The sequence below is a fragment of the Poecilia reticulata genome, chromosome 4, assembly GCF_904066995.2.
Source record: "Poecilia reticulata chromosome 4, P_reticulata-male-v2, whole genome shotgun sequence".
Lineage (NCBI taxonomy): Eukaryota > Metazoa > Chordata > Actinopteri > Cyprinodontiformes > Poeciliidae > Poecilia > Poecilia reticulata.
The window spans coordinates 3491198-3507613 of NC_088833.1; the positions used below are offsets into that span (position 1 = coordinate 3491198).

The 16416-nt window shown below is 38.5% G+C and overlaps 1 long non-coding RNA gene across 5 annotated transcripts in view; it reads right to left on the bottom strand.

Annotated features, from left to right (window-relative positions):
• LOC103463118 (uncharacterized) overlaps positions 1-16416 on the bottom strand; it is a 151182-nt gene that overhangs the window by 49256 nt on the left and 85510 nt on the right. For all 5 annotated transcript variants that reach the window (XR_014087210.1, XR_533462.3, XR_533464.3 and 2 more), the window contains one exon: positions 11715-11820. This is a non-coding gene — a long non-coding RNA (uncharacterized LOC103463118). The remainder of the gene's footprint in view (positions 1-11714; positions 11821-16416) is intronic.

Sequence of the window (16416 nt, forward strand, 5' to 3'; positions counted from 1 at the left end):
CTGGTCTTCACTGGGGTTGCTAGGCAACGGTCTGGTCTTCACTGGGGTTGCTAGGCAACGGTCTGGGCTTCACTGGGGTTGCTAGGTAATGGTCTGGGCTTCACTGGGGTTGCTAGGTAACTGTCTGGGCTTCACTGGGGTTGCTAGGTAACGGTCTGGTCTTCACTGGGGTTGCTAGGTAACGGTCTGGGCTTCACTGGGGTTGCTAGGTAACGGTCTGGGCTTCACTGGGGTTGCTAGGTAACGGTCGGGCCTTCACTGGGGTTGCTAGGTAACGGTCTGGGCTTCACTGGGGTTGCTAGGTAAAGGTCTGGGCTTCACTGGGGTTGCTAGGTAACGGTCTGGGCTTCACTGGGGTTGCTAGGTAACGGAGAAGTGCCTGTTAACGTGTGACGTTACATTCAGGAGGTTTTTGGAACAGCTCACTTTCCAGACACCAAAAAATTTTAACTTAATGAAATCAAACCTGATCACAAGTCTACTCTAGTTCAGTCCATTTATCATTCATTGCTAAAAAACAAACAAACATCTGGGTGTTTGTTTGAAGCGCTTGGCTTGTTTTTATAAGCACTAGCGCCCCAAATGAAAGTTCAAAAACATGCAAAATGTGAGTTCTGTATAACATTTCCCCCCTTTAAAGGCAGCCTTTCCTCTGCTGCATCCACGATGTGCAACAACATGCACGACACGCTGCAGTGTGCAGTGTGTTTCTGTGTGTGTCTGTCAAAGGCAGGACCACTAAGCCTGTCAACAAAGGGGTCCGGTGCTGCTGGTGTGGTCTTTCCCCGTCTATCTCAGGTGGAGTATGTTACTGCTAATGCCTCCTAAGATCCCTCTGACGCTCTCCCAGAAGCCCCCTCTCTTCTCCACAATCCTCTTTGCTCCCGGTGTCCCTAAGCACCTCGGCGCGGTGAAGGTGGCTCGCTGAGGATTGTCTTAATCTCTCCTTTTCCTTCAGAAAATGGCTAAGCCAACCCGAATGTCACTCCAAAAACCAATTGGTTACAAGCGTATATGTTTTTTCCATGCTTGCTTTTCTCTGCATCTCGTCGTGTAACCTTGTCACGTCCTCCTCTCTCATTTTCACTGCAAAAACACAAAATCTTACCAAGTTAATTTAGTCTAGTTTCTAAGTTTGTCTTGAAATAAGACAAACCAACTTAAAAGTAACTTTTCAGCAACATATAAAAGCTTGTTTTGAGTAAACAATTCTTTAATTATAACAAACTGTTATAATTGTAAATTAAGTTATAACATGAGAAAAATGTCTTGTTATAAGTCTAATAATCTGCCAATACAACTAGTACTTTTTGAAGTATTTACTTAAAACAAACTGTATTTTGCTGAAAAGATAATTATAATTTAGTTTTGTCTTATTTCAAGTTTTCCAAGTCATTTGCAGTAGAAACTAGACCAAAAATACTTGGTAAGATTTTGTGTTTTTGCAGTGTTCCTGAAAAAAATCAAATAAAAATCACTGAAATTTGAATCTATTCTGTCTGTGTGGGAGGAGGAAAGTGAATAATATCTTTACTGCTGTGAAGCAGGAGACCCCCAGGGCTCCGGCATGAAAAAGGCCTTTAACTGTTATTACTGAGGACAAAGACACACAAACTGAAAAGATACAAAACGACCACAAACCGCAATCGTAATTTGTGGTTTCTCTGTTTCCCCAGCTGTGTATTTTACCTGTGATTTTGCCTGTTTCACAACACTTTGTGTTCGCTTTACATGTTTTGTTTCTTTTTTTCCTCTCCAGTTTAGTAATTGTGCTTCTCTTTTTGATCTTTTTAGTTTAACAGCTTGGCTCTTATAAGCAGTTATTTTGTGTTTTACTGCATGGCTGACTCTTTGTGTGTCCTTGTGATCATTTGAGATCTTAAGGTTTGTCACTATTGTGCAAAAAATGTCTTTGTCTTCAGTTTTTTAAGCCTTTTTAGGTCTGTTTTTTTTTTTATGTAGGGGTTTTTTAGAACGTCTTATGCACGTGTCTTCCTGCTGAGGAAACATTTCGGCTCAAATCTAACCCCACATTATTGCTGTTATACATTAGAAAGTGAACCGTTTTTGTTTTGCTCCGTATGCTGACTGAGAACGGCTGAGCGTTTCTTTTTCCTGCAGTGCTGCCAAGCGGAGTTGAGGTCATTTCAAGGTTGAGCAAGTTCATAATAAACAAAATAAGGAGTGAAAAACAAGAGTAGCAACACGTTTTTGTTTTTTCTGCTGAAGCAGTAAATCCTGAGCCTGCCTTTTTGTCTCCAGTGTTTTGGGTTTTTTGGGATGTTTTTAGCAGAGCTGCTATTAGCCTTCATGTTAATCCCCTCAGAGAATAAACTCATTAGAACATTAATCACTGGATTCTAATTACCTCTCTCTCTGTGTGTCTCTAATTCAGGTACTTAGACAAGCCACCCCTCTCTGAACCCATGGGGGAGAAGTTACAGTAAAATGAAAAATAAATCAGTCAAGCGAGGTCCTTGGCTACAGTACGGATGCATTAGCTCGTTTTCTTTACATTTTTTATCTAAACTTTGCAAAGCTGAGCATCGAGGCTGATGATTTGACCGTTTTTGAGCAGTTTTATTCATGTTTTCTAAACATTTTAGGGACTTCTGGGTCATCAAAATGCTCATATTGAGAACCATCATGAAACTTTTAGATGCGATTGTTATTATTATTATGAGTTACAAATTGAAAATGCCCATTTAAACTGTTTATTAAAAGGGATTTATTGTGGAAAATTCACTTTTTTTGCACATTTTACACTTTCATTTCAGCCTCAACAGTTTATAAAACCAGATCAAGCAAAAAAAGCAAAAACATGTTTTGTGCCGTTTCAAAAACTGAAGACAACTGCGCCGTTACCTAGCAACCCCAGCTGAGCCTGGCCTGTTACCTAGCAACCAAATGAGAGTTCCAGCACGTTTGGTCAGCTGTTCTCATGTTTTGTTGTTGACTTAGCATTCAGAAACCTCTTGCTGCATTGTTGTTGGTTGCACAGGAGGCTCCACTTCTACTTTTCAAAGATGTACGATTGTATAATTGCGCATCTTTTTGCAGCCATTTACAAGTGAGAGAGTGAACGTGGAGCTGGGGGGCGTGGCCAGCAGCAGCCTGTTTGGGTTTAAAATGACAGCTGCTTCTGAAAGGAGCCAAGAAAACTCAAAATCTCTTTACCTAAAAAATGATTTTGTGCAAAAAATGTAATGAAGATGTTGTAGTAAGTATGTCACCTTAAACCAGGTATAAATAATCCTTCGATATCTGAACAGCAGTCTGACTTCTGGGAGCGTTTTCTTCAGGTGGTTCGTGGAAAATGTTTGTAGTGAAGTGGCTGCTGTTTTTAAAACTTTAAAAACTGAAAATCTTCCTTTTAGTCTTTAACAGAAACTACTACTGATGGAAAGCTACCGTTCAAAAAGGAAGAGAAACACTAATGTAAGCGAGTTTACTGATATAAAAGTGTTTATACTCTCTCACTTCAGATGGTTTAAGTCTTTAGTAATGTTTTATTTGAAATGATTTGAGTGATCAGCTGTTTACGATGAATCAGAAGAGCAATCAGCCTGAATTAAACAACTTTAGAGGCTATTGTCTGTTTTTCTACAGCTACGGCTTTTTGCTTTTCCTGTCAAAGTCTTTTTTTCAAAATGTTCTTCAGATTTGTGTGATAGCTGAATTATACCAGGAGGGATTTAATCATGCAGATCACGGCGACTATTAAACAGAAACACATAAGACACAGTTCTCATCTCATTACTATTATTAAAAACTATTTAAAACATGACAGGTTGTAAACTTTTGTTTTAATTAATGTCTCTTTTGTCTGATTTAAAAAAAAAACTTTTTCCAGCTTGTTTTTGTTGATTAAAACTAATAAAACAATGAAGTCTGAATGAAGCCAATTGAAATGATATTTGGTTCCAAGGTTAGCGCTGAACAGACGTTCTCACTTTGTCTCTCAGCACCAGCCAACCTGCTGCAGCTTCTTACCGGGAGCAGAAGTGGAAAACCTCTTTAAGGACCTTTTGTTTCTGCAAACCTGTTTACTTCCTGCACAGGAAAACTGTTATTTTTCCTCCAAGTGTTTTGGATGTTTACCGTCTGTTGCAGACAAATCCAGAAGGAAGAGCGCCACCTGCTGGAAGTCACTTTATCAGGGGTGGTAGAGATCCCAAAACTTTTACTCAAGTAAGAGTAGAAATACTTCATAATAAAATTACTCAAGTAAAAGTAAAAGTAAAAAGTACAGCGTAGTAAAATACTCGTAAGTGTAGATATTTTTCCAAAAAGCTACGCAAGTAAATGTAGTTGAATAAATGTAACTAGTTAGTACGCAATTCTTGACTTTTCAGTAAGATCTAGGAGCTCTAAGACAATAATCCCTTAAAATGGATTTTTTTTTTAAAAGTTCTAGTTCAACCTATAATGAAACATTTTTCCATAAATTAAATCTGCCAGTCGAACTAGAACTTTTTCATCAATACTATGGATTATTGACTTGAAACCAGCTCATACATGTTGCTGAAAGGTTACATCCAAGTTAGTTTTGTCTTATTTCAAATGTACTGAGATATTTGCACTAGAAACTAAACCAAAAATACTTGGTGGTATTTTGTGTTTTTGCAGTGCGCGGCTGATCTTTCTGCAACTAGCAGAGTTGGGTAGAAACTTTAACTTATCTTTCTATTTTGGTTCATTTGATGATGTAATTTTTAAATATTAGGTGATTGATCAGTTTCTCAGTACTTGAGTAAACTTTTGACCAAATACTTGTTTTACTTTTACTTGAGTGAAAATATGTTGAAGTCGTGCTGCTCTTACTTATAATTTTGGATCCTCTGGTCCTGATGGGACTCGGCGGAGCGTCTTTAGAGGTTTTGGTTGCGTTCTGCGGCGTCATGGGGCGGGACAGGGCGGCATTTTGCCAGCTTTTTGTGAGGATGTGTGTGTTTGTGAGCGAGTGTGTTTTTGTCAGCTGGGAGGACACTTCCTGCCAACAGGCCAGAGCAGGCTCCGGCAGCTCAGGGAGGAAGGAGGATGGCAGTGAGCCGTGGCGGTGCAGCTCCTTCTCGTCACACGGGACCACACACACACACACACACACGCACACACACACTCCCCCCCTCTGACGCTGTTCTCCACATCTTCTCCTCTCAACTTAAGTGGAAACAGAAAATTAAAAGCGGAGTCAGGTTTTCATATTCTGAGTGCATCGTGGGCTCACAGGACCCGAAACCCCGACGCATTTAGTCGGCTTAAGCGTCACTTTAAACCTTAGGGATGTGAGTGAGTGTGTGTGTGTGTGTTCTGGGTGGGACTCTTTAGCTGTCACCTGCACACAACCTATGATGCAGGGTCTTAGCGGTAGCTTCTCATGGCTGAGTGCTCAGGACACACACACACACACACACGCACACACACACACACACACACACACACACACACACACACACACACACACGCAGCCGGCGTTGACAGGTGAAGGTAAACGAAGCAGAACTCTGCTAATCCGCCTCTGCCTGGGAGACGCAGAGCGAGAGGTGAAGCACAGAGAGAGCGACGTCAAGGGTAGCCGTGTTTTCTTAAACGCTGAAATCTCACTGAACGACGTTAGAAACGGGCCGCAGTAAAGCGGAGTCTGCTGCTGCAAAGCTGCACATCCACGAAAGCAATCTGTGTTTGGAAAAATATTCTGGGTTTTCAGGAAAACCGCAGGAAAATATGTTTAATCAGGGGATCCAAAAGTTGCACTCAAGTCAGAGTAGCACCACTTCAACATATTTATACTCAAGCAAAAGTGAAAAGAAATTATTCAATAAGAGTAAAAAAGCATTTGGTAAAAAGTCGACGCAAGTACTGAGTAACTGATGAAATTATCAGTCATTTAATATTTAAAAATGACAATCAGATGGACAAAACTATAAAGTTAAGTGGAAATGTTGTTGTTTTAAGGATGAAAATGATAATTTATATAAAAAAACAACAAAAATCAGGCAAAAGAAAGTTTTTCAAATCAGTTTCTTTCAGTAAAAATCTTATGACACTAACAAACTGCAGGTGTGTGTCTGAGTCTGGTGATTCTTTGGTTAAAACATGTTTGTTTTTCATTCAGTGGGTAAAAAAATTGAAATTTTACTCAAGTCAGAGAAGTAATAATAAAATTATTCAAGAAAAAAGCACAGCGTGGTAAAAATACTCCTAAAAGTACTTTTTTTTTCTTTCAAAAAGTACCTCTCTCTCTGTTTTAGGTCATTTTCTTGCACATCATCTTCAGATTATTCATATTTTCTGGATTAATTTGTGCTTTAGGACATAAACTCTCTTCACTAAAGGGATTAATATGAAAAGAGGTACTTGGTTACTTCTGAAGATGTAAATCTTTCTGATTTCCATACAGATTCTAGAGTGACGAAATATTAAAGATATTTCCTTTTCCACGACGTGCTGCACCTTTTAACCAGCTTTTGTTGACGTAACTGTGCATTGTAGAGGTTTTATAAACTAATCCTTTGCCCATGCCGTAGTATCCGCTGCTGCTGAAAGACGGTTATTGATGCTGCATTGTCTGAGGAATCAGCCTAAGCTCGCATCCTCTGCCTTTAAGAGCAACATTTCCTCCTGATGTAGAGAGTGAAATACCTCACACTCTACAGCAAATTAAATTTCACTCTCAACTCACTTTCTGATCTAAAGGATCTTTCACTAACTGACAGATTGCTTGTATTCTTGCCAGCATTGAAAATGATGAGTTCACTGGAGGACAAACTGCTTTAAGAATGAAATAATTACGTCATCAGGTCCTACATGGCCTTAAATGGCGATTTAACTAAAACTCTGAGGTGTGAGAATCCTTGTTAAATGGCGTTTTAACTAAAACTCTGAGGTGTGAGAATCCTTGTTAAATGGCGTTTTAACTAAAACTCTGAGGTGTGAGAATCCTTGTTAAATGGCGTTTTAACTAAAACTCTGAGGTGTGAGAATCCTTGTTAAATGGCGTTTTAACTAAAACTCTGAGGTGTAAGAATCCTTGTTAAATGGCGTTTTAACTAAAACTCTGAGGTGTAAGAATCCTTGTTAAATGGCGTTTTAACAAAAACTCTGAGGTGTAAGAATCCTTGTTAAATGGCGTTTTAACTAAAACTCTGAGGTGTGAGAATCCTTGTTAAATGGCGTTTTAACAAAAACTCTGAGGTGTAAGAATCCTTGTTAAATGGCGTTTTAACTAAAACTCTGAGGTGTGAGAATCCTTGTTAAATGGCGTTTTAACTAAAACTCTGAGGTGTGAGAATCCTTGTTAAATGGCGTTTTAACTAAAACTCTGAGGTGTAAGAATCCTTGTTAAATGGCGTTTTAACTAAAACTCTGAGGTGTAAGAATCCTTGTTAAATGGCGTTTTAACTAAAACTCTGAGGTGTAAGAATACTTGTTAAATGGCATTTTAACTAAAACTCTGAGGTGTGAGAATCCTTGTTAAATGGCGTTTTAACTAAAACTCTGAGGTGTGAGAATCCTTGTTAAATGGCGTTTTAACTAAAACTCTGAGGTGTAAGAATCCTTGTTAAATGGCGTTTTAACTAAAACTCTGAGGTGTAAGAATCCTTGTTAAATGGCGTTTTAACTAAAACTCTGAGGTGTAAGAATCCTTGTTAAATGGCGTTTTAACTAAAACTCTGAGGTGTGAGAATCCTTGTTAAATGGCGTTTAAACTAAAACTCTGAGGTGTGAGAATCCTTGTTAAATGGCGTTTTAACTAAAACTCTGAGGTGTAAGAATCCTTGTTAAATGGCGTTTTAACTAAAACTCTGAGGTGTGAGAATCCTTGTTAAATGGCGTTTTAACTAAAACTCTGAGGTGTAAGAATCCTTGTTAAATGGCGTTTTAACTAAAACTCTGAGGTGTGAGATGCTTAACTGAAGTCAAGGGGTGTGGGTTTTAATGTTTTTCTTTTTTTTACCTCTTTTTTTTAATTCTCTTTGTCTTTCTGTTTATGCACTGTCACATGCTGTTTTTATTTTAATTATGTGAAGCACTTGAAATGCCTTGCTGCTGAAATGTGCTATACAAATAAAATTTGATTGATGATTGATTGATACATATATAAACATGTGTACTTAGCAGACATTTCATGTATTATAACTGTTCAACTGCTTAATAGCAAATAGCAGGTTTGATATGAGTAAAGATCCACTTTATGCCGCAAATGCATGTCAGGATGATGAAGCTACAGCAGCAGAGGACTGGCACTAGGAAGTCAGAAAACCATTTACACAGAATAGACATAATGAAGTTTTTATTTTAGCTGCAGGTTCATAAATAAAATATTTATCAACAGTTTGGACTGGTGATGTAGAGATGGAGTGAAACCGGAACATAGGGTGTGTTCACACGCGATAGTCCAGCTGAATCGGTTCGATTTGGGAGCAAACATCACAGCATTTGTTACATTTTCAGCTGCTGATGTTTTTTCACTTAGTCCAACGGACCAAACATTTTGTAAAACCTGTTCCCCTCCTGGCCTGTGGGGGCGCTGCACCAAGAACCACTGAATGAAACGACAGCAAAACCTCTGACAGAGTCCAACTTCCTTCTTCACAAAATGTAAGCAAAACAAAAAGTTAAATTAGAAGGAGAGAGAGGGAACTGGTTCAGCGATTGGTCAGAAAAGAAGTAAATGCAGAGAAAGGCTTGATGTGATTGGTCGGATTTATGACAAGGTTGTGATGACGGGTCAACATTGGTGGTGAATTTGTGTACATTTTGTGAATGATTTAATGAGTTGATAGTTGATAGTTGGGATCACAACTTCCTGGAAGAACTGATTACAGCAGGCAGGGGTGCTGAAAGTGCGGCCCGGGGGCCACTTGTGGCCCTTAGACTGACTGTGTGTGGCCCCCAGCTGCAACTCAAAAATGATAGAAATTTGGCTGATAGATGCAGATGGATACTTTTAATTTGTAGTAAGGGTAAATTTATTACAAACATAATGGGACACAAAGTTTTTACAACCAAGCTTTAACAAAAGGTAAAATCAAGTTTATCCAGAAACTTTTACTGAAAAGGTGACTTTGAAATCAACTTTCATTTAATTTATTAGACTTGACCAAATATAGCAAATGTTTTGAATTATAGTGACTCAAATCCTGTTATTATTACTGAAAATAAATGTATTCAGTGGAGCCCAAAAGAAACTGAAAACTAGATGCTTTTCTTTAAATACAGCAAACGTGGAAAATCTGCTAAACTTTGAAACTTTCAACTTTTGACAAATTCCAAAAGTCGAAAGTCCAAGGTTAATCTCAAAATCCCTGAAACTTTTTCAGCAAATTTTCAAAATTTCAAACAGAAATTCTCAGTTTTTTCTAGAACATTTATGGGTTTCTGAAAATTTACTACTTTTTCTTATTTACAAACTTTTAATCTAATTTGGCCCTGATACGCCACCGTTAAAAATCCCTTCCAAGCTTTGGATCTACAATGAAAATCCATTTTGAAAAAATAAAAATAGACGTAAAAATATAGAACTTGACTACTTTGTTTTTTTTTTAAATTTGAATCTTTCAACTTTTGTAAAGTTTGTACTCCCCGGGGGGTCCAAACTTTCATTCATATTTATGAACATTTCTGAGATCTTACTTAAAACAAACATCTAGAAACTTAAATCTATCTCAGTGCTAAACAAACGTATAAAATCATCTGATGTGTTATAAATGTGCTGCTCCTGTGACAAAGTGCTGAATGAGGAAAACCAGAAGCAGCTGTTAAAACTACAAACTCCATTTGGGGATGAACATAATAAACAGAGAAGTAAATAAATCTGCAGCCATCATAAACACAACTTTCCAAAGAGGATTACTGTCATGCAGGTCTGAGAAAACAGCAGAAATCTGCATGTCAAAGCCGGAGTGTTGGTATAAATTTAGATGCATATGGAGCCTGACAGGCAGGCAGGCAGGGAGATGTTATCATGCCAGCCTCGTGTTGTTTCTTCAGGTGCTTTTAAAGCAAGTTGGACCATGCAGCTCACCTGCCCTGTCTGCCCCTCACACACACACACACAGAAATACCTCACATCTCTCCCTCCACGTTCGCAGTTTTTGAGGACTATCTTTCAGCTTCACCATGCGTCTCTCCTTCTTTCAAATACCTGTATACATTTCTACATTTTTTCCTCCATCATCCTCCCCCTCTGCCCGCTCTCTTCCATCTTCCCGCTTTTCTTCCTTCAATCACACCGCCCTCACGCCTCCCAAGCCGTTGTTTTAAGTGAGTGTCATCAAGCTCACAGATGTTTAGCACCATTTTACCGTCGCTCTGTCACACACACACACACACTTACAGACACACACAAAGAGCAGGGCTTTGCTGGAGTAATCATGTCATGTAAATTACCCAGCATACCAAGAGGCCTCTTCACCTGCAATCAGGCTCTCAGTGCGGCAGAGCAACCCGCATTCAGCAACGCAAAAACATAAAAAAATGAAACTTTTTCCCCAAAATTAAAGTGCAGGAAGGGGGGAATTTCCTCATCTTCCAGGAATGTAATTTGAGAAAAAGAATGCATTTTGTTTGATATCTGCAGTATTACTGTAAAGAAATGTGAGCGATAACCTGAGTTTCCATCGACTATTAAGTTGCACAAGTTTGGTATAACGTGAATAAATTTGCTTAATGGAAACACAAAACTCACGTTTTTGAGCTTCTCAACTGTATCGAAATTAATGTATTTTAAAGAACTGCAATGAAAACACTTTCAGATCACATGATCGACAACAGGATGTTACTACTGGCAGAAACGACGAAGAAGACAACAGGAAGTGGTTGTAGGATGATGGTGCTGCATGATTTTTAATGACTTTTAAAGAACTGCAATGAAAACACTTTCAGATCACAGGATCGACAACAGGATGTTACTACTGGCAGAAACGACGAAGAAGACAACAGGAAGTGGTTGTAGGATGATGGTGCTGCATGATTTTTAATTACTTTTAAAGAACTGCAATGAAAACACTTTCAGATCACAGGATCGACAACAGGATGTTACTACTGGCAGAACGACGAAGAAGACGACAGGAAGTGGTTGTAGGATGATGGTGCTGCATGATTTTTAATGACTTAACCCACGAAAAAACTTATTCAAATGAAATTTTAATTGCATTTCTCCTTTGTTGGAAACACTGCAATTGCGAAGTTGGAGGATATCGACAAAGTTTTGCACATATTTGTAAAGAAGTAATGCAGTAATGTGGGAAAGTAGCGTTTTTATGACTTTAAGATCCTCAATGTGTCCCAATAACAGAATCAATAAAGATACGAATGTCCTGCACTTAGTTTTACCTTAAAGTTAAAACACTTTTATTTAAAATGATCTTTGTAGGCTGTGATATATCAGATGTTTCGTCATCAAAGGAAGTCAAACTGTAAGGTTTGGCTTCTAATTGGACCCAGATGCACACAGAGCTAGTTTCAGAAAAGTCAAGAGGTTTTAAAAATAAAAAATAAAGACTCATAATGTTGTCAAAAAGGGAATTTTAAACATCCACTTACATGGGTTCCGTCTACTGACCTGAGAAATATTCCAATTTTAAATAGCTGCTTATCTGATTTTAATGTTAAAGGTTTGTTTTTATAGGGAATAAATACTTTACACTTTTAGTTTCAGTTTTTACTTATCTGTCCCTTGTTGGTCTTTTAGTTTCATAATCCATCTTTACCTGCTGATGAGTGGAGAGTCGTGGGCGGGGCTAATGCTCAGCTCCAGACATCATTGGTTGAGAAATGGGGATTGGACCAATCACCACTTCATCACGAGGAACTTTCCTATAATTGCATAAAAGAAAAAACTGTTCTATTAATTTAAAATGAAAATACAAAAACGCTGTGGAAATGGAACATTAATTACATAAAATCTGGTATAAAAACCAAAGACAGACTAAGACAGTAAGAAAAATTAAACTTGTTTTGATAGCAATGTCAAAATTTTTTAATTTAGAATGAAGCAAACCTCTGCAGAGATTGATTTGTTTTTCTATGACTTTGTGTCCAATCCATCACAACGACAAACATTTAGAGTCGTCTACATCTGTTTGTTGGTCCAATGATGAACATTTCAATATGCAAACTTCTTGAAATCGAGAACTCATGTTAGCTGCCAGATGAATCAGAAAGGTGTGCAGTCAGTCAAAGGAACAGCATTACCACATTTAGAATCCAACAAAATTAGTGTTTGGACCCAAAGGGATCAATGCTTTTGTTAGTTTGTATTCTAATTAAGAGCAAAAGTGAGTTTGCTTTCAGATGGTGACCTGTGACTGCCAGGCTTTTTCTGGGATTAGATTTGTGTTGTCTCCCTCTGCAGTTTGCAGAAATACTTGTTCTCACATGTACAAACAGACCGTCTGAAACACGGTTCAGTTTTTGTCTCACAGGGAAACAAATCTTTTCTGCAGCTAAATTTGGCAAACAACAGAGGGACAGATATGAAGAGTAATAATTCCCAAACTCATTCACAGCTCAATAGTACCCATTACCAAGAAAATAGATTATTTTCTCTGTCATTGTTGGCCTCACAGATTGTGAAAAGCTTCAGAAAATGACAAAAACAGATCAATTTACAACAAGATGACTTTAGGTTTGTCTTGATAATCATATTTTCTGGATCCTTGTTTTCTTTGATAATAACTTAGAAACGAGGACGTGGATTTTCTTTCGCACGTTGGGCTGATTAAATCTTTGTTCAGGTGTGCTTGGTGGAAGCAGGCCTTCTGTCAGACTTTACAGAAAATTAGCTGCAGCTGGTTTAAAGGTGACCTATTATGCATCCTTGGAGAGGTTTGGATAGGTCTATGGTCTACACAAAACATGCTGATTACATTTTTTGCACAAAAATGATAGAGAAAGTTCGATTTTACTCTGCTCAGTCTGCCTATTTTGAGCTTGTTAGGGCCTCTGTCACTTTAAATCCAGATAAGCTGCTGCTGGCGACGCCCCATAACTCACATGTGAGAACGGCTGTGAACAGATGCGCAATTATATAACCAGTGGTGGGAAGTAACGAAGTACAAGTACTTCGTTAAGTAGAGTTTTCGTGTATCTGTACTTTACTTAAGTAGATTTAATAATAGGGACTTTCTACTTTTACTCCACTACATTTTACAGTAAGTATCTGTACTTTCTACTTCACTACATTTCTACAAAACTGTCGCGTTACTCGTTACATCCAAGTCGCGTTGCACTTTTTGTCCGTTAAAATGTGAAGTTCAGGGATTTAAGGTGGCGCCGTAAAATCCGAGCAATAACGTGACTTAGTGTCTGTTGTCACCCATCGGCTCCCCCTTTACTCGCACGCGGAGCTCCAGACATGCGCAGTGGTTTCCTCTGAGCGGGAGAAGATGTTTGTCTATAATATAATAGCGCTGCATAAATTGATATGGCGACATGTAAAATCAGCAGCGCATCGCTTTCACAGACGGTGGGACTTCGTCCAACTTTTGTCACTTGGAAGGAAAGCTTAAAGAAAGGTAAGATCTGTGCTAGCAAAGCTAGTTGTACTGAGACACATGTTGCATTTGATGAAAAAAAGTTGTCACTCATGCGCTGAATTATTGTGTGGAGGTGTTGACTGAGGTGTCGCATATATGGGACAACGCTGTGACCAAAGTCTGCAATATAGTGATATGACATTCAGGAACGATCCGATTCTTCTGGACGGATCTTTACTAAGTCCTAAGGACTGAAGCCTCACTGAGAGCCGTTCTTTGTTCTTGTGTACACTGCGGTACACAGTGTGCGGTAGACATTCATTTAATCTCTGAATAAGTAAAAGTTGAACGTTGGACAGTGTTCATAGTTGAACGTTATTTACCGTTAATTGCGATGTTTCAGTTGTGGTTTCTGACATATGCAATATGGGCAACCGCCCAGGGCGTTATTTTTCTAGGAATAGCAGGAGACCTCTGCGGATTGTAGCACAGCGATGAAAGCAAAACAGAATGAAGTGAGTTTTAATTGATACTGGTTAAATATATTTCAGCTCTAAGTATTTAATATCTAGGTGTTTTTATGGGAATGTGGATCTTTCAGATCAATCTGAAAACCAATTTTGATAGGTAAACTTAATGTTATTGTGTCATTTAGCGCGGGGCGCTGGTCTTGGTCTTGGGTTCGGTGGTCTTGACTACAACTCTGCTACATGGCTCCTTGGTTGCATGTCCTCCACCCCGCCCGCACCTTCTTTACATCCATCCCCTTTCAGTTAGATTTCTTTCTAAATAAATGTGACTAATGAAGTTCATGCTATGTTAGGACAGGAGACAAAATGTTTCCATCCCTGAAATTATGATTCATAGAATCACATATCTAAGTCTAAACTGTTACAGAGAATAAACACAATAAGAACATGTTTAATCTGTGGTAGTGTTAATTAAAATGGCACATTTCTGATGTATTAAAATTAAATACGATCGGCACACTTAATGATATTAGCGATTAGGTAATGCATTCAGCGAGTACTTTTACTTTTAATACTTAAGTATTTTTAAAAGCCAGGACTTTTTTTACTTTTACTTAAGTAAAATGTTAATGTGGTACTTTGACTTTTACTTAAGTACATTTTTGACTGTGTATTTGTACTTTTACTTAAGTAAATTTTTTGAGTACTTTCTCCACCACTGTATATAACTATATATATTTGAAAAGCAGAGGTGGAGCCTCCTGCACAACAAGCTAGAATGCAGGAAGTGATTTCTAAAGGTGTTTTCGCCTGATAGTGCGGTAAGCTCGGTTCGATTCGCTACATTATCAGCTGCTGCAGTTTGTTTCCACTGTATCAACCAAACCAAACTAACTACAAAACCTGTTCCCCTCCTGGCCTGTGGGGGCGCTGCACCAAGAGCCACTGAAGGAAACAACACAAAACCTCAGAAGACACCGAGCGCAACGTCGTTCTCCACAAATTAGAACTAGAGTAGAATCAGATTTTTGCGGCTGTAGGATTTCTCTTTTGGCGTTCCTAAAAGGTCTCATCTCTCGCTAGCACTAGCTTAGCACATTTGTCTTGGTTGTGTTTAGTCCACTTCCTGCTTTTGGAGCGGTCTCCGGTCCTCTTGACGTTCACTTATGCACAGAATTCACTTCAAAGGAACCAAGACCAAGGTTCACTTTTTTGGTCCACATCAGTTTGACTACACATTCAAACGAACCGGATTTTGAGGGCAAACGGAGTGGAGTTTGATTAAAGCAAAGTAATAAACAGGGCTGGTAATAACATCATCAGAGCTGCACCTCAGCTCAAGTCCTCACATGGTTTCTAACTTTTTGCTCCTCTGCAAGAAGCTCTACTTTTCTGGCGACAATCGCAAGAGAAGGTGTCAGTTTCCAAGTGGGGGATATCTTTCATTTTTGAAGGAAACACTGAGGTCTGTGTCTCACACTGCTGCCAAATCCAGTCAGGCTTACTGCACTTTACCTGCCACTGGCCATAATGCAACCGCAGCTTAAATTGTGACAGGCTTGGCAAGGCACAAATAAGGATTAGCTGTTTGTCATATGTGGTATATAGAATTGTAGCTGCATGTCTCAGTTAATATAAAATGCAACTCAGCTTTTAATGTCAGCTGGGAATGGTGAAGACATGGATTAAATTAGGAGAAATCTTCAAAGTTATACTTTACAGTGTTGGCGCGATTCTTTTTCCTACATATGTGGGTGTTTAAACATTAGACACCGTATAATTAGGGGCATTTTTGTACTGCATGTTTCTTAAACATAAGGTTTCTCTCTTGAACTTGAACAAATGTTTAGTTAGTAGATGTAATGCTCGTCTTAATCTCCTTCCTTTGTTTTTTTAGGTAGCAATCTGGTTTGACATTTTTGGAAATCACAAAACTGTGATTCTCTTCTAGGTTAAATCATTTTCATTTCTCCATTCTTTGATTTAGCTGGCGTACGTTAAAGGTCAGATCTACTGTACTGTGAAAACAGACCAACCTCAGATACTTACTGTCACATGTAAAGTAGCATAATGGCTAGATTTGCCGTTTCAATGCAAATTATTACCCAAAAAGAAAAAGTTATTCTTCCCAAAACTCCTCAGCAACCTGCCACACTGTTGTAAAAAATACTCAGCATTGCTTCTCAATGGATCTGATTGTGTAGCTTTTATCATCACTAATTATGGTGGAAAACATTTAATTTAGCATCACTTGAAACTATCTAACTCCATCCATCTTGTTACTTTTATGCCCTTCATCCCAAATGCTCTACACAAAATGGAGAATATCTAAAATGACAGAAGCTCCACGTGTTGCCCTCTGCACATTTTTTAAGTTTTTATTTCCAGACACAGATTACCAAATGAAATTCCAACTTAAAAAAAAGTTCAACATTCATAATCACACACAAATAAATGTAGCTTTG